Below are 21,944 nucleotides of genomic sequence, written 5' to 3'. Positions count from 1 at the left end.
AGGATTGTTTATTATAAATATCGTTGTGATTCTCAAAACTATCTTTGGTATTATCAATGTTCCTTGAGCTTGAAAGCCACAAAGTTCCTCCAAATGCATATTGAATCATGAAAAGTATTTCTTAACATCTGGAATGCTAAACTGCATTTCTTAGCCTGCTATTTGTGGTTTTAAGAAATGGATGTTTGATAATGATTTTTCAAGACCTTAAAGACTTTCTATTACTGCTGGACTGAGTGAAGCAAAGGCCAGTGTCTTATGAAGGAAATGCTTAGGGCTTGAGAAATATGGTACTTGATGCCTGGTTGTTAAAATCACGTCTATAGCAGAAATTATGCAGTGGATTGCCTTACTCTAGATGTGTTCTTTGCATCTTTTGCCCCTGTAGTCCTAGCATCTCTCTACAGCTGTTCATGCCTTTTGTCTGATAACATTTCTTGCCATTTTCTTGTTGACCTGAGCATGTTTTTTGACTCTTATACTGATAGATTTGCTGGAGGTGGTAGCTGAGAGATTTCTGGTAATGATTCAAAGATGTCCTCTTTTACTGTAATGTTACTGGCATAGTATACACTCAGATTCATATCTTTTTGCTCAGATAGAAAGTTGTGCTTATCCGTGTTTTACCAGCATCTTTGTTCATGTGTTGCAATCTTTGCATTTTTAACAGGGGCTTTGTAGTGTAGTGGCTCGTGATCATGGTAAGATGGACAGTTTACACCTTCAAATTGCTTTTCTGTTTCTAATCCAGAATTAATTAGGTTACTTTTTGACTGCTTTTGCCTTCCTCTCCCTTACTGTGAAAGTGAAGGAAGTTGATGACTGGTTCATTTTGCAGAAAACAAATGCAAGTGGAATTCATGGATTAAAATAAAATTCCCTAACCAAAGACAGTCTCTTTTTAGTGATCTGCATAGTTTGCTTTCTTAAAGTTAAGTGGTTCCTCAAGAACAAGCTATTACACATTCAGGGTACGGTTTTTGTGATGCTTGCCTTGTTGCTTAGTGTATTGTAAATACTTTAGGGACAGTGTCATCAGTTTAACTCTCAATTAACTGGAGAAGTAATTCAAGAACAGTTGTGTGCCTGTGTTAAGCTAACTGACAGGAAATTGAAGTTGTTCTTTTTTTTGTTTTGATGACACGACCTTGAAGGCCTTCCTGTTGGTGACATTTCTTTTGATACCTAAAGATAAAAGGACTGTCTCTCACTCTTATTGTTATAACTTCTCAAGCTAATGTGATGCTTCAGCTGCAAACTTCACTTCTCTTGGGTTATTCTTTTGATTTGTGATGACCTGGGCGTTATTGTTGCCTTTGGGCATGCCACGGCATTCTCTTCCTCTCTTCTCACTCATTTCAAAGGTTCATCCACTTAAAGCCACTTTGCTCCAAGATTGCCTCTTCTCTTGGCTGGATGGTCTCAGCTGGCATAATCATCTAACAGAAGGCTGCTCTTAAGTTTAAAATAAAAACCTCCTGTCTTCTCAAAATAGCCCAGCTGCACACACACGCGCTTGCTCTTAGGTGCTGGAGGTTGCTTAGCAATTCTTATATTGGTAGGAAATTGCTATTACCCTGGTAACACAGCCCCAAATTGCAAACAAGGGAAAGCTGTTCATAGATATGTCCTTGCTTCATTTGGGAATTGTGCTCTTAATTTTTTTTTATTTTTTTTTTTTCTTTCCTGTACCTCTCTGATCTTTACTTACTATTTTTAAATTTTTTTTGTTTCATATGTTTCACTCTGGTTATTGACGTTTCATGTTAGGGAAGGTGGTGCTGTTCTTTGGTTCATTTAAATACTGACTGTCAAGATTTTGATGATGCCACAAGCATGTAAATATTGCCAAAATCAAGAGAAGTCTAATGCATGAAGACTTAGTGCATATGTCCAAGTCCAGCCTGAATTTTGGATTGATTGAACTGTATAGCAACACCTTAAGGTGACACTGCTACCAAAAGTAGCTATCTTGATTTCTTCTTTTATTACCTTGTCCCTCATTTTCCCTTATGTTAGCCCAAGTTTTTTGGGTGGCTGGGTGGCAAGCCAGATCAGAAAGTGACTAATGCAGCTTAAAACTAGTAGTTTGTGTGTGTGTGGCCAGGTCAAATTTAATACGGATCAGTTCCTTGATCTAGTTCAGCCTTTGTTGGCCCAGAGGAGCTGAGGAGTGAGCAGACTGGACTGTTCCTTTTGTTGGCAATGCCAGTTCAGTGTCTGACCAGAGGATGTGGTCTTATGATACAGCTAAGTTGATCTAAACTGGCTCTTGCCAAGGGGGCAGGCTTGGATGCCTTTGTTGCTTCCTTGTGCCAATGTTGGTGCTTGTCTGGCCTTATGATGGGATGATTAATGAAGGTGAAATGGCAGGAAACTAATCCTAATCCCTTCTCACCCTCCCAGTTTTCTTTTTACTTAGCTCCCTGAACTAGTTTACTGTGGGTCAGACAGGTTTCAGCACTGCTCTGCCTGTCTATTTTGTTTCCCCTTCACCTCTCAGGCTTTGAGCTATCCTTCAGTGATTCTGGATGAGCAGCTTTATGAGAAGTTTCTGTAAGTAATTTTGTCATATAGTAAATGCAAACTAGAATACATTTTTTCACAAAGGTGTAAGGTAATCAGGTTTACTGTGATACGATCTTGCTATGGCAAGGGGATAAACCTAAAAAGCTACCATGTAGAAGCTGCAAAGCAATTTAACCTTTGTAGTTTGCAGGTTTGATAATCTTTTTCCAAAAATTCTCATTGGCTCTGGTTCTTAATCTTCTACCTTGTGCAAAATTGACTCTGCCTTGTTTGTCTATCTGAAATTGAAATCTCTTAAATGCCTCCAGAAGTCAGAAAGGGATAAAGATAATTTATATATTTGAGTTGTGTCTAATGTCTCCTTTGAGCAGCTCCATCTTCTCTCTAGTGCTGTGGTCCATGCTTGTATTGTTGTGGCAGTGTTTTGTGCTTTATAGCAACACAATTTGGGCATTCCTAGCTCCTGAGAGCTCACTGTTACCCCTGCATTATGGTGACACAGCTGTGTGTGTAGTTGGCAGTGGCCTAGCCTGGGGAACTGATTTTGCTGAATACCCAGGATAAATGGCTGTTTTTAGCTAAATTGGTTCCCCAGTGGAAGAAGGGGCAGTGTAGGGATAGAACTGAGCGGCTGGACAGTGGAGGACTTGAGGGTTGCTTAAGCCGGTGTTGCTGCTGTAGAACATCTTTGGGATCACAGCCACTCTTGTCCTGGAAGCAGCTGGCCCCAAAGAAGAAAAATGCCATGATAGAAAGCTGCTGTCTGGTTAGGCAACAAACAAATTTGATTACAAATCCTGAGGGCACTCACCCTGGAGCCCTTATTGAGGTTAAGGAATACTTGTTCTTAATACTGTACATTAGCTTCTGGGTGACTCACTGAAAGATCATGGTATGGCACATTTCTTTATGGGAAAGTTTCTAGTCTGTTCAGAAATGGCAGGAAAACAAACATATTAAAAATTTAATTGGGTCCTAAGTATTAATGCCTGTAACTAACTGATTGATCATTCTACAATGACAGTTATAGAGTGGTGTAACTGTCTGGGAAGTCTAAAAACAGCCTTACTGTTGGTTGCGGGAAAGGATTCCATGCCTTTCACAGGACTTCCAAATAATGCAGCATGGATGATTATAAATCCTCAAAGCATCTTACAAATCCCTCTATGTCCTCATCAGTCTTTTAATTGAAAACATAAAAATCAAACTCACCCAATTATAGCTTTTCCTGTAGTCTTGTGAACCAGATGCCTGTTTTTTAAAGTGGGGATATGTTGCATACTGAGATTTGGCATTGCTCTGAAAAAAGTTCTCTTTCCCTTAGGCAGAGGCTAGATGTTTGGATGTACTCATGGTGTAAGTCGGTTGTCTCCTCTGTGCTGTGCTGGCACAAGCATTGTTAGTGTGTGGCTGCATGGCAAACTGCACCAGGGTCCTGGTTTAGCTGGAGTGTGAACCAGAAAACTAGCTTTTACACCTGGATCATTTTTATCCTGAATCACTGCAGATTCTTGTGCTGGCCTGAAATGGGAGGGGATGTTGAGGAAGGAGCAGGCAGTATTTCCTAATGGATTTAATGGTTCATCCCAGTTTAGTTTTATTCGAGCTAGCATCCTACTTGGAGTAATAAAATTGTTGACCAGGGTGTTTGAGATGCACAGTCATTTTGTGGCAGTGTTCCTCTGTACTGTGCTGGTTTGACTGTGGCTTGTGTGGAGGAATCAAATTTGCTGAAAAATAACCTAGGAAAAATTGCATTTCAGCTGAATCAGCTTTCTGGTACGGTTCACAGTGTGGCTCTACAAGCTGCACTGCTGGCACAATGCAGAATGTTGTGGCAGGGCAAGAATGAATGTCAAGGCAAGGTAAAGTTTGCTTAAACTGTGTTACTTTTGATGTGGGACAAACCTCGAATGACATGCCAACTGGGATTAAGAAGATACCTTCCATCTGTGTTATCTTCTGCGTGAGTTAAGAAACCTGCAGTTCCACGTACAATTCTAGATAATCCAGCCACTGTGCTGAAGTTCCAGTGCACAATTTGCGGGAGAAACTCTGGTTTATAATCCCAGTACCATTTAACATCACTTGGTATGGCATTGCTCAGGGTTACCTAGCAAACTGGTGTGCAAGCACTGATTTCTGGCTCTGTTTTGTGCTGTAGCTTGGTACTGTGCTTTTACAGAAAGGGTGTAGTTTCAGTGGCCTGGCTAATGTGAATATAGCTAGATTAGGGAAATAGATTCTGTTTTACAACACTGTTGTTAAAATGGTGTTTGAAATGTGATTTTTCCTGGTTTATGCAGGTTACAAATTCCTGTTTAAAAGAAAATCCAGTATGTCAGAAGTTCCTAAGTACATTTGCTGTTTATCTTGTTGAAGCAGATCTTACATATTGGAGACATGTCAAGCTTTTTCCTCCCCCTCTTGGGAAAAAGAAGGAACTCTTTCTTTTCTCGGGTAGATTAAGAAAAGTAGTTCGAGTCTCCTGCCGTACCAGATCCTTGCAGGGTCTGTCACTTGTGGATTTGGGCCTGGCTGCACTTGTCCTTCTGCATGAGCTGACCTAACCATCATGTGGTACTAGGCAAAGTGTAATATCTCCAGTACATCTCTTCTGATAAAGCAAATAGAGGCTTTGGCTTCTCTAAGATGGTGACAGCCGGCCTCTTAACTGAGCAATTACTCTTCCTTTCAGCCCTTTTCCACAGGTCTCCCATCCTACAGGGACAGGGCCTGAGGCCAATTATATTGGTCATGATTTAACTCCTTCTAGCCTTTGGAAGGATTACCGTAGTTTACCACACTCTGTTATTCTAAGTCTGTGATTTAAGGGTGTGTATTTCCAGGCATTCGGTATCCATTATAAAGAGAAGAGGGGCAGAATCCCAATTTTTTTGTCTTTGCAGATTACCATTACAGTTTGCTCTCAAATGGATATGTGTGAGCACATGTTTGCTTTGGACAGGGAATGTATCAAGGAAGAGGTAGGCACTTTCTAGCCAAACTGTAGCAAATACTTCATATGGCAATAAGGTTTGGCTCGCTCTCATTTCTTTTGTTGTAACAAGCACCAGCTTCGGTTGCTGGTTTTTGTTGTTTTCTGTTTTTCCATCGACCCTTCTTTTCCTTGCTTCTCTTCAGATCATGACATAAGTTCCTGGGAATGAATGTATGACAACGTGGATGAAATAGTGCGTATTCATTACCAGTAAATACTGTTGCTTGAATATACACTGAACAAATTTTTGAAACAAATGCTCTACCACTTACAACTTTGTTCTGGGTATTACAAAGCAAACATGAGTAATCAACTGAAGTACGAAACTGAAATGGAAGTGGGGAAGATGACTGCTAGAGCTACTTTATCAGCTATTAATGTGTTGATATTGTCACACTCAGGTTAATTATGAGTGTTAAGTGGTGAATACTTAATAAAAAACTATTTTCAAAACTGTTGCTCCAAGTTTATGCTTTCTAATTGATTTCTGAAGGATTATCCTGATGGTTTTTACTTCTTTGCAGTTTGCTTTACCTGCATCTTTTTGAAGCTGAAGGCTAGCCTCTGGAAATACCTTCTGCTTGATAAATTACTACACTGCAGCAGTTATGTAGTGATAGTCTTCTGAGTTTAGACTGGTTGAAACAGCAGCATATTAAGAAGCAGGAGACTTCCATATTCATTAATCAAAACTAAGTATGATTGTCCTTGTATAATGTCCGTTACTGTTTAAATGTTGACACAGTAACCATTTCAGCAGACTTCCAGCTGGTTTGTTTCTGTTTAAATTACTGAATAGAAAAGACTTTTAATTTTAACATAGTTGTGGCTTTTAAACACTTATTTTAAGAATTATGGAAATATCATGAAACATTTAAAAATTGTGTATTTATAGTGCAGATTTTGGTTACTGTAGCTGAGGTTTTAGACAGGAAAGCTTTTTTTGTTTATGTGGAATATTTTTCTTGCATTCATTTTTACTGATAGCAAATGGGGAAGAGAGAATAGACGAAGAGAATTATTTTTTAAAATGCAATTGATTTTACTTGGAAATCCTCATTTGTTGTACTCGGCTGTCCTTCCAGGTTTATTATGAAGGATTACTTTATCTGACTGAATTTCAAATTGACAGTTGTCCTGTTAAAACACTACTGTTGGTATAAAAGGACAGTAATCAAGAGTTCAGCAAGGTTCTAGATAGGCTGACTTCACTGGAACAACTTGATCTCTTGTCTTCTCCTGACTGGGTTCCTAACGTACAAAAAGTTGAGAATGTTCTACTTACAGTAATCTGTAGTTTCGTCAGTAGTTTCTGTGGTGATGCTGTTGGAGGTTTATGCAAGTTTGTAAACTGCTGAGTTTAGCAAGTTTCAATCAGTAGTTGGCTTTGAGTTGATGATGATAACACAAATGCTAAAGAACATGTCTCTCTAGAATACAGAGATGCCATCATGAACTGGACGTATGGGTTAAGACTCGTGAAGTTTATGGTTTGGTTTTTTTCTGGTTTGTCTTGCAGGTTGCCATTACGAAAGCCAAAGTGGATTTCTCCGGTGTGGTGTGCCTGCCCCCTTCCGTCATTGCTGGAAATGGGCTGGACGGAGGAGGGGCTGGCGAAAATGATGATGAGCCGGTGCTGGTATCACTTTCGGCGGCCCCCAGCCCTCAGAGCGAAGCTGTTGCCAATGAGCTGCAGGAGCTGTCCTTGCAGCCCGAGCTGACCCTCAGCCTCCATCATGGCCGAAACCCCAACCTCCCTCCACTCAGTGAAAGGAAGAATGGTAAGTGGTACAGTGCACTCATGTCTCATGGAGTGTGTCCTCACCAAGGAAGTACTGTGGTGTTGTCATCGTATGTGGTCACATAACAGGGCTATTTCTTATTGCTTCTTACGGTGTTTTATTTGCATGAAGAACCGTGTGATAATCGAGAGTTGACAAAACTGGTTTACATTGTTCCATGGGAAGGATTGATGTTACTGGCTGTGGAAGTTCCAGAGAACTCCAGTGGTAAATGCTTTAGATTATTGTTTTAGGTGAATGCCAGCAACAACTTCCATGTGCTTTGTGGTGACTAGAACTTGTGTAAAGCTGAGACAGTCAGTCAAACAAAGTGTTAGCTCATATTCAGACTATAACCATCTGTCGATTTTTCTTTGCCCCTTTGGTCTGAACTTATCAAGGGTGAGTAACTTTCTCACTGCAAATGTCTGAAAGATTGTCAGACTTGTTAGAAGAAGCAACAAGACATAGCGTTAAAAATTAAATATCCTAATAGGCCTTCTAATCCTAGAGTGAGAATGACCTACCTATGTTTCTAAAGCTTATGGACAACTATGGTATGAATCCCTCTAACCATTTGGTGGATGACAGAGGTGTGCCAAAGTATAGGGTCATTCGGTGACCAGAATTCCTGGTTTTGGAAGACTATGAGCTGTCTGAAGCTCAGGGTCACCAGGCTGCCATGAAAGCCTTTGCATTTTCAGCCCTATCCTGTGACAGACTGATGAAACCATTTGATAACTGGTGGCTTCTGTTTGTGACTTCCTCATGGTGATCTCCCTTCACCCACTGGCGTATATGCTGTGGGCTCTTCGCAATATGAAGGTCTTGCTACAGTCTGAATTCTTGCTATCAACTTTACCTGCAAGATGCTATGGATTAAAGCATGGTTGGGTCCTGGGTGCCTTATAGTGTTGGGCATTATATGCATTACGTGGAGTTGCATGGCACGGCACATTGGAAATGCTGGGGAGCTTTGGAGTGGCTTTATAGCCAGAATATAATGCTTATGGTGAAGTAATTTAGAATATGTGAACTGTAGGACAGTAATTTGGATTGGAGGGATACCTCACTTGACATGCTGTTCTTTACATTCAGAAATTGAGCCTGCCCTTCTTTGAACAGTGTATCAGTGTTTTCCTAGTTGGAAGAATTAATTAACTTCAACCACAAATACTGTTTTTTAAGAGGATAAAAAGAGTTTCTCCATTCATGTACCTTATACCATCATTAGGTGATTACAGTTGTGCTTACAGACCTTAAAAATGGAGAAGCTAGAAACTGCAAAAACAGAACAAAAAGCTTCTAATCCTTAATGTTTGCAGTCCTCTAAGTATAAGATGAGAGAGAACAGATAGAGCTAAAGGTGGTGTTGATAAATAAAAGAGAACAAATTGAAATATTAGTCAGCATGGTAGACTGTGATCTGAACACACCTCAGCTAGTGGTAGACTTGGGCATTTTATAGTTATAAAGGCAAGAAGAGATTTCAAGTTAGATTTAACCGAGGTAATTTGGAAACTTGTAGAGGGCTTGAAGACAGCATGGGAAAACCATATGAGCCTTTGTTTCCAAAACCTGGCAGCTGGCCACCTGAAGGTGACATTGGGATTTCACTGGAGGCAGGGTTCTTCTCTTTTAGTGAGTAAAACATGATTAAGGGTCCTGAATTGAGAAGCAGCAGTTTATCCTTGATGCCACAGGGAAAGGGATACTAAGGTTGGGAATGGATAAGAACACCTTTTTAGGAAAATGAAACTTGTAGCCTCACTTTGAAGTGGCTACTTGGAAGCAGGACACAGCAGTATTGTTATGGTCAGAGGAAAGGATATTCAGAATGAAAGTCTTTATATGATTCAGTTGTTTGGATAGGTTTAAAAATTGGTTTCTTAGGGATATTTTACAGAAATAGATAGTTTATCAGAATAATGTTATTTTTATGGACTCAACCTTGAAGCTGTATCATTGTGGGCTGCAAATCTGGTTGACTGGAACAGGTAAAATAGAATTGGGCTTAAAAATATTTGGAAAGGAATACTTCTGCCCATACCTTTTGCCAAAGAAAATTGGGATATTCCCGGAAATGACTCGTTAGGTGGGTCTTTTCAGAGCTGATTCTTTATCAGGGCTTGTCATGATAGCGGGAATTTTACTGCTGGAGGTGCAGCTTTTCAGACATGGCATTAAGTCCGAAGTCCCTGATCTAGACTACTGAATAATCCTTATCTTCAGAGGTATACAATGGTCTTTTCTCCTAGGCTGCAGTATGTTGTTATGTGTTGTTTGTGCATACATTCATTAAAGTATTGTGGGACTGAAAAGTGGTGTTGAAATACGGTTATCTGCAAACTGTCACAGCACAAAAGGAGACTTGGCTCAGTGAGCTGCTGAGAAACAGAGCTGGTGCATTTTGTATGTATAAACTTGTTCCTGCAAACGGGAACTTTTCAATTTTCTTCGGGTAGAGATTGTATGACTGTTGAAAGCTGCTGAGCTTGTTAAAGCTCCTTTTAAAAATATGGTATATCTTTGTTGTTGTGCCTTTGGTGTATGTTAAAAAACCTTTAGACATGATCTGCCAGTTGAGATGGCAATCTGCTTAAACATTTCAGCAATCCAAAGTGGTTGTAGAAGCGTATCTCGTGTAGTGAAACTGCTTCTGTGACAACTTGCCAAATTCAAGGTATGAGGAAGATTCAAGCTGAGTGGCAGTGGGAGGGGAGGAGATGGTAAATAAGAGACTTGCTGGAAGCTGCCTATCTGTGTCAAAGGGTCTCCTGTTTGCAGTTCTAGACAGGCATTGCTGACTCACAGCTCAACTAACTACTTAGGCTGAGCGCTTCTGATAGCTTAACCCTTTGTGTAATGTTTGCTTGCAGAAGGCTGGTTATCTGTAGATGTCTGCAGAAAAACATTACATGGATTTGTACTGAGTTTGTATTTCAGACCATGGTTCTGGAACATACACTGTTAGCAGAGTTAAAATAGAAATCTCTTTGGCATGGGAAGCATCATGGAATTCTGTATCCCATGGGAGAACTGGGAGTGCAGGGTATGCATGTGCTGCCATGTGTCCTAGGACAGTGGATTCCTTTTTCTTTTTATTCCCCTGCTCTTAGAGAACTGAAGGGCAGCAAGAGACAGTTTCTGGGGGTTTTGTTGGGTTTTTTTCTTTTTTTGGTGGTTGTTTTGGGATTTTTTTTTTGTTTTGTTTTTTTGTATTCCCCCCCCCCCCCGCCCAAATTCCTCTTCATATTCTTCTCCATTGTAGGTACACCTCATAGGTGTGTGTACCTACAAGGATAGCTATGCCTAGAGAGATGGGTTTAAAGGCCTTAAACATCTTGACTGAATAGTTGTTATTAAGTTACACTATATTAAAATGCAATAAGAGCTGTTAAGGATATGCGTGAAGTATTGGAACATAACAGATAGATAGGAAACAATTCCCTGTCACTTCAGTGAAAGGAAACCTTATGTGGTAAGGTGAGAGTAAAATATTTTGACACAATTATTAGGTTCTATTCAGACATCAAGCTTGATGGAACACTTAAGGTGTAGTTATTTAATTTGTCTTTGTGCGTCCCAGTGAATTTTCTATCCAAAATTCACATTTTTTCTCTCTTATTTTAACCCATGTTCATCAAAGCCTTAACTTTCTTTAACTATGAGAGATTACCTGTGACTGACTCATTCGTTGCCACACAAGCCAGAAAAAAGTCATTGCAAAGTCATCTGAAGCTCTTCAGTGTATCTTGATTTTTCTCTGTCAGTTGTACTAAGATGCCAAGATAACTTTTCCTAACCCATAGGGCAGGGTTAGAGCAAGTCCCTGACAAATGTGGTTACAAAAAAGAGAAAAAACAAGCGAAAAAACAATACACAAATCTTATGCAGATTGATAATTTCTGATCAGAATTGTCCTATTTAACCTTTGTTTGAAGTTACAGTAATTGATCCACTAGCTTATTGGTCTTCTCTCTTGACCCATTTTCCCCAGGTGAATTCATAGTTACCTTTGTTCAGAGGTCACGAAAAACACAATGTTAGAAGCCTACAGCAGTCCTGGTTTCTTCTTACTGTAGGCTTGTTTAAGATGAGGTAACATTCTTTCAAACGAATTGTTGCATTTTATGATTACAGGTTTGCGCAAAACTTGTACCAGCTTGTCAGTTGGGGTTTACTTGATCTGAGATGCCTTCTATAAAGTACTATATATGCTGGGGGGAAAGAGACTAGTTGGAATGTGTGGAATTTCAGTATGACTCGAAGTCGTGTAAGAGGCATGTGCTTCACGTATCAGAAGGTAGTCCTGTTACTGTAAAGACTGAGTACTGTTTGAAGCATGATATTCATTGTTGCCACATAAGCTGTTGGTGATTATACTGACTTACAAATTGCAGAGCTGATCTTTTGAAATATTTCTAAGGAGCTAATGTAGTGCCTATGTTCCTATGCCCATTGACTGTTAAAAGGCAGGAATGATATTTTAAATATTTATTAGGGCATATAATTTTATTTTAAAGAATCGTGCAGATTATTGCTTCTATAGTTCTTTTATTGGGTTATACATTCCTATCTTCCTCCCTTTCTTTCCCTTTTCTATCCTGGATTGGCATTACATTGAATGCAGTCAGATTCAGGATTTATTTCAAGTATAGCTTATTACAGAAGGTTTGCAGATTCTGTAGCTGCCCACTTGCTACTGTGATTTTAAAAACATTGGTAATGTTTTCTTAAAATCATGTCCTAAGCAGTCCTTTAAAAAAGTGAGTATCGTGTCTTGTGAACTCATTTAAGAAGTTAGGCATGTTTGTGTATCAACAAGGGTGGGATTTTATTCCCAATAAAGGGTTTTAAAGGGACAGGATTATTCTGAAATTATTTTCTTAGGTTTTTGGTGGAGGTTTTTTTTTGTTCTAGTGATTTCTGGAATAGTGTGACTTAAGTTACATCTAATTACCAAGTGGTGACTTACATGTGAAGAAAATTAAGTCTGTAACAAAAGGACCAAGGCTGTAACAAAAGGCCTAAGATAGGAAATACATAGTTTTCTATGTTGTCCTTCACACATGCTCCACTGAGGCTTGCTGTTTTCTCTTGTATGTAAGGGGAATGGTTGATAGAATAAAAACAACCAGTCTATCTTGGATAGATTTGTCTTAAGACAAATAGTTATGTCCCAGGAGACTGTAAATTTAGCATGCTGTCTGAATGTTTCTGATAGAGCTATGAGATTCAGAGCGTGGTAGAAATGACTGGCCTGTTGCTGATGGGAGCTACTAAACAGCTGAGAAGTGGTAATCTCTTGCAATATTAAAAACAAACTTTTAAATAGTGATGGGGGAATAGTTGAGCTGGAAAGAGTAATGCCAGAGGCAGCTTTAATGTGGTGGCTTTAACAGGTTAGCTCTCCACACAGTTTTTGTTTGTTCCTGATCAAGCTAAGAAGATTAATGCCCTTCTCCAGTCACTGGTTTGTAATATTCTTCTCTTTTCTGCTTTTCCTTTCCCTTTTATCTCTTATTTCACTTTGTCTTTAAGGTTTCAAGGTTCAGGTCTGATGGATGAACATTAGAGAGATAATTTGATAGCTATTTAAAAAACATTCCTTTTTCATGAACTTAAACTGCTTGCTAAACAAGTCAGGCCCAGATCGGGGCAGCTGTTCTGTCTGTGTGAGTAAGGACTTCTGTTGCTGGTTTTGCTGTTTTAAGTATTAAGGGTAATAGTGGGGAAAGGAAGTCTGGTTCTTTAAAGGGAGAATGCCATTCAACAGGATTATCAGTCTGTTCCACTTCAACAGTGAGCGCCTTCTTAATGCAAGAAAGATTGCACCATTGCACAACAGTCAGTTGCTGCTAGTACTCAGTAAACTGAATCCTAGCTTTGAGTGATAGCCTATTTCTGTAACATGTAGCTTTCCTCATGGAAATGTCAAGTTTTCTGTAACTCCTTTATTTGGGGATGCTATCAGCCACTTCTGCAGGCTGTAACTCTGCCTCTGCCACAATCTACTTTACCACAAAGTATAATGAAGGAATCTCTGTCTGAAGACATTTGGGAGTGCAATCTTCATCTTCCTTGCTGGTCAAGTAAGCAACATCTTGGTTCGTGCTTTAAGTTTTATCTCTGTTTCATGGTCACTGGCAGTGCCTGTCTACATATTTGAGGGAGTTAAGTGATATTCTTGGACACTGTAGGAAAGATTTCTTTTCCACTTTACTCTTACTGCTTCCCCTTATATTTCCACCACAAAAAAAAGCATATGTTCTGCTGAAAATCGATGGTTTCCTTTATTTATAATGAATATGGATATTCAGGGTAGGTGCTCAAGTGACTTGTTTCTGTCACTAGTGTCTAAATTCTCGGGATACAGTGCAACACTGCAATTCCATTCTGTAAGGATTGCACAGCAAGAATGGACATTTGGGACTGCAATTTTTGCCTGGTCTGGCTGCGAATTTAGGACTGCGTAAGGCATTGGAATATCAGCCCAAATGAGCTGATTCTTGTGCTTTTTCAACACACTACTGGTGTAAGAAGTATGGAAATCTGAAAATACTACAATATCATCCCTGTAAAGGATCTTCCTGTGTTGTTTAAAGCTGTCGAATGAGTTTTCGCTGCCTCCTTTGAAGCCCCAGATGTGTTTGTGTGGGGGAAGGAAGGTATGTTGCTAAAACCTGCCATGCTTTTCTCTCAGCTGTTGAGCAGCTGTTGGGGAGTTCTTGCATCTGAGTGCTAGAGAAGCCCTGAAGATAGTTAAGATTGAAGGGGTTAGAAAACAGCACTAAAGCAGTTTTGCACACCCAGTTACTCATCTACATGAATACAGTTGTGGCAGGAGAGGGATTCAGACTTGCTACAAAGGGATTTTAAATCTAAAAATTGGTCTGTCTTTGCTGCAGAGCTCAATGTATTTTTGGGCTTTGTACAAATATATAGTTACTTACTTAGATGACCTAATGAGATATGACGATGAGCCTTGGGAAGAGATGGGGAATAAGGGAAAGCTGCTCTGGGGACATAAGTGTTGGAATTAGTTTGCTAAGATAATTAAATTATCTGTTGGGCAAATTACTTGAGACTCTTTAGAGACTGAAATTGAATTTCCTTTCTGTTGGGAGCTAGAATCATCTAGTGAGGAAAGACTTAATTCTATTTTTATCTTTTGCTCATGAAATATTTGGCTATAAAAGTTTTGTTCACTATCCCAAATAATTTGAAAGTAATGATCTGGATGTGGCAAATACAGCTTTTTTTTTTTTTTTTTTTTTAACCTCTAGACAGGTTGGATGGAGGGTGTGATCCACAGTGAGGGAAGTCTGAAGGAGAAAGCGCATTTTGTTTGTTTTCAAGAAACAGATGCTATCATCTATTTGGAGAAAGTTCTAGTCTTTTTTTACAGTAGCTCAGGTTTAGTGGTCAGCAAGAGGGAGTTGGTAGAGATAGGGGAATAGTGTGATTATTCACGAAAAGGACTGCTAAAGACTGAAGAAAAGTGACTGATCTATCAGCAGGATGTATATGTTTTGGGCCATGTTGTTTCAAAGCTGAGGATGTCTGCATGTTTATGTTAACACTGGGTCTCCTTGTCCTTGGAATGAAATTGCCTCATCAGCAGAGCCCCTCAGGGGATTGAAAGTCTACCCAAGACGTCATCCTTCCCTTTTAAAAGGGGGAAAAAACTGCCAGTTCTAATATCTCTGACCCTTTCCTTCCCCCTCCCTTTTACTTACAGAGCATCAAGGGGTGGACCTTACTTCTGCAAACTACACATCTTGTGTTCCCCTTTGAGTATTCATTTTTCTCCTAGGAGTAATTTGATTCAGGGCTGTTCCAACTTGCCTGCAGTGAATAAGCAGAGAACTGCATGTTGAAAGACTGAGTTTTTCTCAGTAGGCTCTATCTATCTATGTATAAAGAGGGGTCTTTAAGGGATTGTAACTGTGGGATTGTAACTGTTGAGAAAAGGATCAACATGACACTGCTGGAACCAGAAATGCAGATGACAACACTCCAATCAGGTATCACCCCAAACATATCCCATGGATAAATTTTGCTAGTGAATCATGGTCGCTGAACTATATAGGGAGTATCTGGAGGCTATGTGACTTTGGGTAAAGACAAATTAGAGAGCTGTGGTAACTTCATGTACAGGTTGCAGATGGGTACTTGTTGGGTGTTAAATACTGATCACTTAAGAGCTTCATGAGAGGTAAAATTGTCATTCTGTTCTTCGTTTGTTGGTCCCCAGTGTTAAACTTAAAGTGCCTCCTGAAGATTAGAAAACCCCAGTCAAATCTAGGACTTGTTCTAAAGAAATTTCCTCTGTTTAGCTTTTGGCTGATTTATGCAGTTTTACTGTTAATTATTTTTCAATTAAACATATTCTTGATACATTTGAGAGATTTTTAATTGCATAGTTTGGGAAATGCACTTCTGCTTTGAAACTTCCCAATACTTGCTTTATATCTTGAAAGACTGTTTCCTTGAGAATGAAAATGGTATTATGTTTCTGTGATGTTGCCCTAAATACTATGGTCTTTTTTGTGACACTATGCTTACCTGTTAGATATGTAGGGAGTTGCATTTCTGACGTATAAGACCCGCTAGAGTGAGAATTATCTGTTAATGGCAATATGGTGTACTTCTGCAGGGCATTTTTATCTGAGGCTTTAGAACATTCTGTAGTTATGACACTTAACAAATACATATAGATACGAATGACCTCTGTTCTATGGATGGGTACAGAGACTGCAACCTTGGTAAGATACGACTGCAAAACAGTGGTGGCCTCACAGTTTGGGTTTGCGTTTGTGTACCCTTAATCTCTTGTACAGCGTTGCCTGAAAAACAGCACATATGTAATGCCAAAAGTGTCAAGACAGACTTGTTTCTGAAAGTTAAATGCTTTTTATTTTCCTTAAGTAGTGACTTCAAAAGAGACAAGTAAAACAATAATTTCAGAGTTTAATATATTTTGTTTTGTTTTTCCAGAAATTGCTGGGTTTTTTTATGAATTTACAGTGTTGATTTCCCTAACTTAGAGTCTTATGTTCTGTAAAATACCTGTGAAGACTGTGTATGTCTATAAAGATCCTGTCTGACCTTTATTTTGTTGTATTCTTTGTTGTTTAGAGAACCAAAGTACAATTTTATTTTTTTTTTCACCTGCTGTTGTAGATAGGAATGTCAAGAGAGGTGTTACAGAAGAGCTACATCTTATATTGAATACATAGGGGTTTTTTGTCTCGCTTCAGAAGGATGTTTGGACACAATACATCATTCCTCTAGTTGTACCCTTATAGTTTGTGACTTGTGGAAGCAGGTTTTAGGTGGTAGCAAGGTGTTTGCTATTGAACAGCGTGTGTATGGCAAGACAGTATCTAATCTGTCTTTGTTGTAAAGAAATCGATTTTTTTCCTTGATATGACACTTGTTATGGAAAGGCCTGAAAAGGATCTCTACCTCAATGGGCTTTGTTCCTAATAGGTTTTCTAATTATGGGAATTTTTTTTACAGACAAGGAAGAGCCATCGAATTTACATTTCACGGTTGTTAGAACTGAATTTGTGCATGACATTCTGTGGAAATTCACAGAATAAAGTAAGACTGGTTAGAATTAGGGAAATGGCCTTCATATTACTATTACTTTCTTAAAAATTCTATTTGTGGCTGTGTTTACCATTTCTTCCAGAGTATAAAAACTTCCAAGGCTTGCATTTAATTCTTAGGGTGAGAGTTTCTCCTGTGAAAGAGTACTTGTGTGTAGCCTTCGCTTAAGTCAGCTGACTCTAGTCCTTGATTTTGCTGTGGCGTTCTGCAATGGTGAGGCAATTTCCTGGCAAGCTTAGCTTATCTAATGAGGGATACAGATTTATTGCACCTCTTCCATCAGTAGTAGCTCCCTTTTCTCCTAGATCAACCACTGCTGGAAAAATATTCAGCAAGAAGCAGACAAATGTTTTTTTAAAGGGATTCACAAGGTTGGTGAAGAAATTCAGTATGACAACAGGATGGAACCATGTGCATAGTAAGTTTAAAAGATCAGTCTTGAATAATGGAAGAGTATCACAAGGTTCTAGATAAGGAAAATGGCTACTTGATGCTGAGAGCAAATTGTTCAACATTATTTTTATTAAAAAAAACCCCAAATAAATTAATATTTAGTGACTTCAGCTCCTGTTGGTTGCTACTGTTATTTGGCTTAGTGAGGTAATTAAGTTGTCTGTTGGGCAAACTACATGAGACTTTTTAGAGACTGAAATTGGGTCTCCTTTCTGTTGAGAGCTAGAATCATCTAATGAGGAAAGATTTAACTTCTCAAAGCTTCTTGGTCCTGATGTTTGTCTCCAGAAGCCCTACTGGAAAGATGGAAACTGGAAACGGTTGTCCCAGTCAACTCCTCAAGGTTTCTGAACAGCCATTGAAAAAATAGGAGAATCATGGCCTAAGCTGGATAAGTAAACTACCCTGATAGACCTTGTACAGCTTCCATTCCATAGACCAAATGTTCTTCAAGCATGCAGGTCATTAGGCTGTGCTTATTTAATGCACATGAGAAAATATTCTTAATATTCTAGAAGAAGAACTGAGGGGGAGAGTATAATTTGACTGTTCTGGGAACAGAATAGCTTAAGCAAGGAGGGCCTGTTTCTTCAGAACAAAACATAAGTGAAGCAGGAATTATATGACTAGTGAGGTGCACGCTGTATTAACCAGAAAAAGTGAAACACACCTGTCAAACCAAAAATGGGAAGAGTAAAAAAAATCAATATAAGTGATGACAGCTGAGGAAGAAAAAGTAAAAGTGAAAATAAAGCTGAAAAGACATTCCGAAAAAAGAGTAGACCCAGAAAAATATATGAAAATAAGAGCAGAAACTTAACTGCTGTATTTCACATCTCATTGGACTATTGAACTGCTTTGAAGAACTATGGTATTACTGACTCAGTCATTCAAAAAGCGATCGTACACAGTGAGGCAAAACTCCACATTCATTTTCAAGAACAGAGTTTTGGCAACAGCCCTGTGCCAGTTTGCCTGTTGTCATTCTCTTGAAAATGAAGCTGATGTGCAGGTCTACACTAAGCTCTTAGCAGCGGAAGCTCCCTCATTAGTGTGTTTCTCCAAGAGTCACTTGTCCTTTGACTTTCTCAACATCTGACTCATTTATTTTCTGTATATTTATTTGCTGATTCCGAAAGCTTGGTGTTTCCTTCCCATTATCTGCTACCTAATCTCCCTGTGTAGCCTTTTTTTGTTTCCAAAGAAGTCTTTTTGTTATTCATGTTGCTGCCTAGTTATCCCATATGGAGATCTTGCAAATTCTTTTGATTTTGATTTCTTTTGGTTATTGATTTTGCTGTTGGTCAAGATATGGATTGAATAGTTTGTTGATGTGACTTGGTTTTGTTCTGTGACAGACTGTTTGGTCCACTGAAAAAATGAGTCATGAACATTATTTCATTTTATTTTTTACAAAGAGGGAAGAGTGCTAGAGGAATACCTTTTTTTTGGCACAATCTACAATCCAGTAACACTTAATCATAGAATTACAGAATGATTTGGGTTGGAAAGGACCTTAAGATCATCTAGTTCCAACCCCCTGCCATGGGCAGGGACACCTCACACTAGACCATGTCACCCAAGGCTCTGTCCAACCTGGCCTTGAACACTGCCAGGGATGGAGCATTTGCCACTTCTTTGGGCAGTATGTGCCAGTGCCTCACCACCCTCACTGTAAAGAATTTCTTCCTTAGATCTAACCTGAACTTCCCCTGTTTAAGTTTAAACCCATTCCCCCTTGTCCTATCACTACAGTCTCTGATGAAGAGTCCCTCTCCAGCATCCTTATAGACCCCCTTCAGATACTGGAATGCTGCTGTGGGGTCTCCACGCAGCTTCTCTTCTCCAGGCTGAACAGCCCCAACTTTCTCAGCCTGTCTTCGTATGGGAGGTGCTCCAACCCCCTTATCATCCTTGTGGCCTCCTCTGGACTTAAAATTGGTTTTGGACAGCCATATGAGGGACTCACGCAACTTAGGGAAATCTCGGGAGTCCTGCGTGTGCTGCTGGCCTTTATATGCAAATTTTGTGCTTAAATGGCAAATACAAACTTTCAAAGATAATTTCACTTTTTTATTTTGGTTGTTATAGTTCACAAGTTTCTTTTTATGTCTCCTAGCAGGTGGCTGGGCAGAAATGTGTGTGCAGTACACATACACAGGTGCAATCAGCCAGATAGAGAAACCCTAAATTTGACATCACTTTTTGCAGACATTTTGCATGTATGGGGAAGAGTTATGGTCAGTTAGAGTCTAACAGTGCATTGCCAGAATTAATGGATGTTAGCTCTTGGCCAGATGGCTACTTTTGTTAATGAATTCTATTTCCCCTAAATTTTGCTGTACTGAAAACCTTTTTTTTCTGTTCTGGGGAGCATTGATTTGTTTCTGTGCACTACACTGTGGTTTGCACTGTCTTGGTATATATTGCAGATTAATAATTGTTTTTGTGTAATCCTAATTTCTTTCTGTAAGTATACTGAAAAGAAAATAAGATCTTTTCAGCATAGAGTGATCTGTTGGATAGCATCTTTAGGTTTTGATATTTTGGTCCATTGACCAGCTGAAAAAACCTCTTAGAATCTATTAGAGATCAAGCCAGGTATGCAAACCAGAAGCAGGTTGTTCCAAACTGTTAGAAGTGCAGTTTAGATGAACGAGAGGGTTTTTTCTCATGCATTTTTAGAGAACAAAGGAAGAATTGTTTTGAAGTCTGCAATGTAAATGAGCGTAGACATAATTCAGTTCTCAATAGTGGATAAAACTTGACTTTTCTTGTCTAATTTGCTTTGTATCCAGCTGGTTCTGAAAAAGGAACAATTGTTTCAGCTGAAAATCAGTGTCATCTTCAATCAAATGTAAAACCTCTCTCATTTTCAGGGGAAAAAGCATTTTTGAGCTGCTTTAGCAGATTAGGGATATATTAAACTCAATTTTGGACAAATGGATGCTGATCCCATTCATTCTTTCAAAACACAGCTCCCAGGCTCTTGCTCTTTCCTCTTTAAAGGATTTAAGTTGAAGCGCTTGAAGGATGTCAGCTGCTAAACTACGTTTAATGGGAAGAAAGAGGAGAGCATGTCTGTGTATTCACAGAAGGGATGTGTCCCCCTCCAGCTCTTTCAGAAGTGAGAAATGTCAGAGCTGCAGTTTTTGTGGCTGGTTTTCTAATTTTCCTGTTTTAAACAGAATTTAAGTGCTGGCTTTTGGTACTCAGAAGAATAACCTCTCGTGCATGCTCTAAAATGCTTTCTATCTTCATCTTGTCTTTTTCAAGCACCTGTTAGTAGGATTTTTTTCCTTACTGTTGTTTACATTTCCAAGCAAGAGTTTTTTCTAGTTATGAGTTTTTTCCTCTAGTTTTTGGCATTTCATTTTGTTTGAATAGTAAAACTTAAAATACAGTTGTTGTGGGGGTTTTTGTGTTGTTTTTGTTTTGTTTGTTTTTTTGTGTTGTGGTTTTGTTTGTTTGTTTGTTTTTGGGTTTTTTTAATCCCCCAACTTGGAATTTTGAGTTTGCAGTGATTTCTTGAATCAACACAATCAGGATTTTGGTTTTGGATGGAGGGTGGAGGTGCGGGCAGAACATTCCTAGCTTTATAGCTTTCATCATCACCTCTTAAAATAGAACTTTTGATTTTGGTTTGGAATCTATGGCATTTGAAAATGTAAGCTTTTGTATCTACGTAGCAAATTCCTGGGGAGTGTAAAGAGTTCCCTCCTTGCTGGGATGGCTCCCCGAGATGTGTATATTCTGAGTAGTGATAAAATGACTCTTCACTGGCTTTTAACCAGAATCCTACATGTGATCCAGAGGCTGAACAAAGTTATGTGAGCTTCATCGTCATCATGCAGAGGGAATTCTTTCCGAAGCAGCAAATGGGATGTTCCTGAAGTCAGCTTTAAATATGGAAATTTTTATGCCTGAGCTACTAACTGCATGAGGTTCTGAGTTGACTGTTGTAAGATATGCAGTGAGGAGTGCACAACTCTAAGCTGCACGTTACTGAGTTACTCCATTCATAAAAGAATTGAACATAACCTTTTGCTGCCTTTTATCCCTATGATTAACTATTGAGTAATCCAGTCACTGTGGTGTTTGTTAGCCAAGCTGAAGGATTGTACTGAAACTAAATATGTGAAGGATGCTTTTCTTTTTTTTTTTTTTTTTTGTTTTCTTTCTTTCTGTCAAGAATGACAGCTTACGTTAAAGACTGCTCATTAGAATCACTTAGTTGAGCAGTACCTATTTCTACTGCTTTAATTTAAACAAGAAACTGCTGGAAATCTATTGAAACCTGGACTAAGTATTCCTTGAAATGCTAAATTATATTTTAAAAATAGTAAGTTTTACTCTGCTTTGAAAATACTCTGTTCATTCATTTTATGCAGCGAGTATTACACTACGGGTTGAGAAAGAGGGAGTAGGAAATAACCGTCCAGGCAACTTCTTGTCTTCACCTATTCTGTGTACTAAGATGAACTTGCAAGGGCATACTCTCAGGCTGCATTTGTTCTAAAACAGTGATACAGGTAAACACAAACCAATTATTCACTGGC

The 21,944-nt window shown here is 39.0% G+C and overlaps 1 protein-coding gene across 1 annotated transcript in view; it reads left to right on the top strand.

The window, feature by feature from the left end:
- Nucleotides 1–21,944, top strand: part of MRTFA (myocardin related transcription factor A) — a 98,199-nt gene that overhangs the window by 11,769 nt on the left and 64,486 nt on the right. Inside the window, exon 3 of the mRNA XM_030478348.1 lies at nucleotides 7,050–7,311. The gene's annotated coding sequence lies outside the window, so the exon portion shown is untranslated. The remainder of the gene's footprint in view (nucleotides 1–7,049; nucleotides 7,312–21,944) is intronic.

The sequence above is a fragment of the Strigops habroptila genome, chromosome 3 (assembly GCF_004027225.2).
Source record: "Strigops habroptila isolate Jane chromosome 3, bStrHab1.2.pri, whole genome shotgun sequence".
NCBI lineage: Eukaryota > Metazoa > Chordata > Aves > Psittaciformes > Psittacidae > Strigops > Strigops habroptila.
Note: the sequence above shows the minus strand (reverse complement) of the source record. Positions and strands in the feature narration are given on the sequence as shown.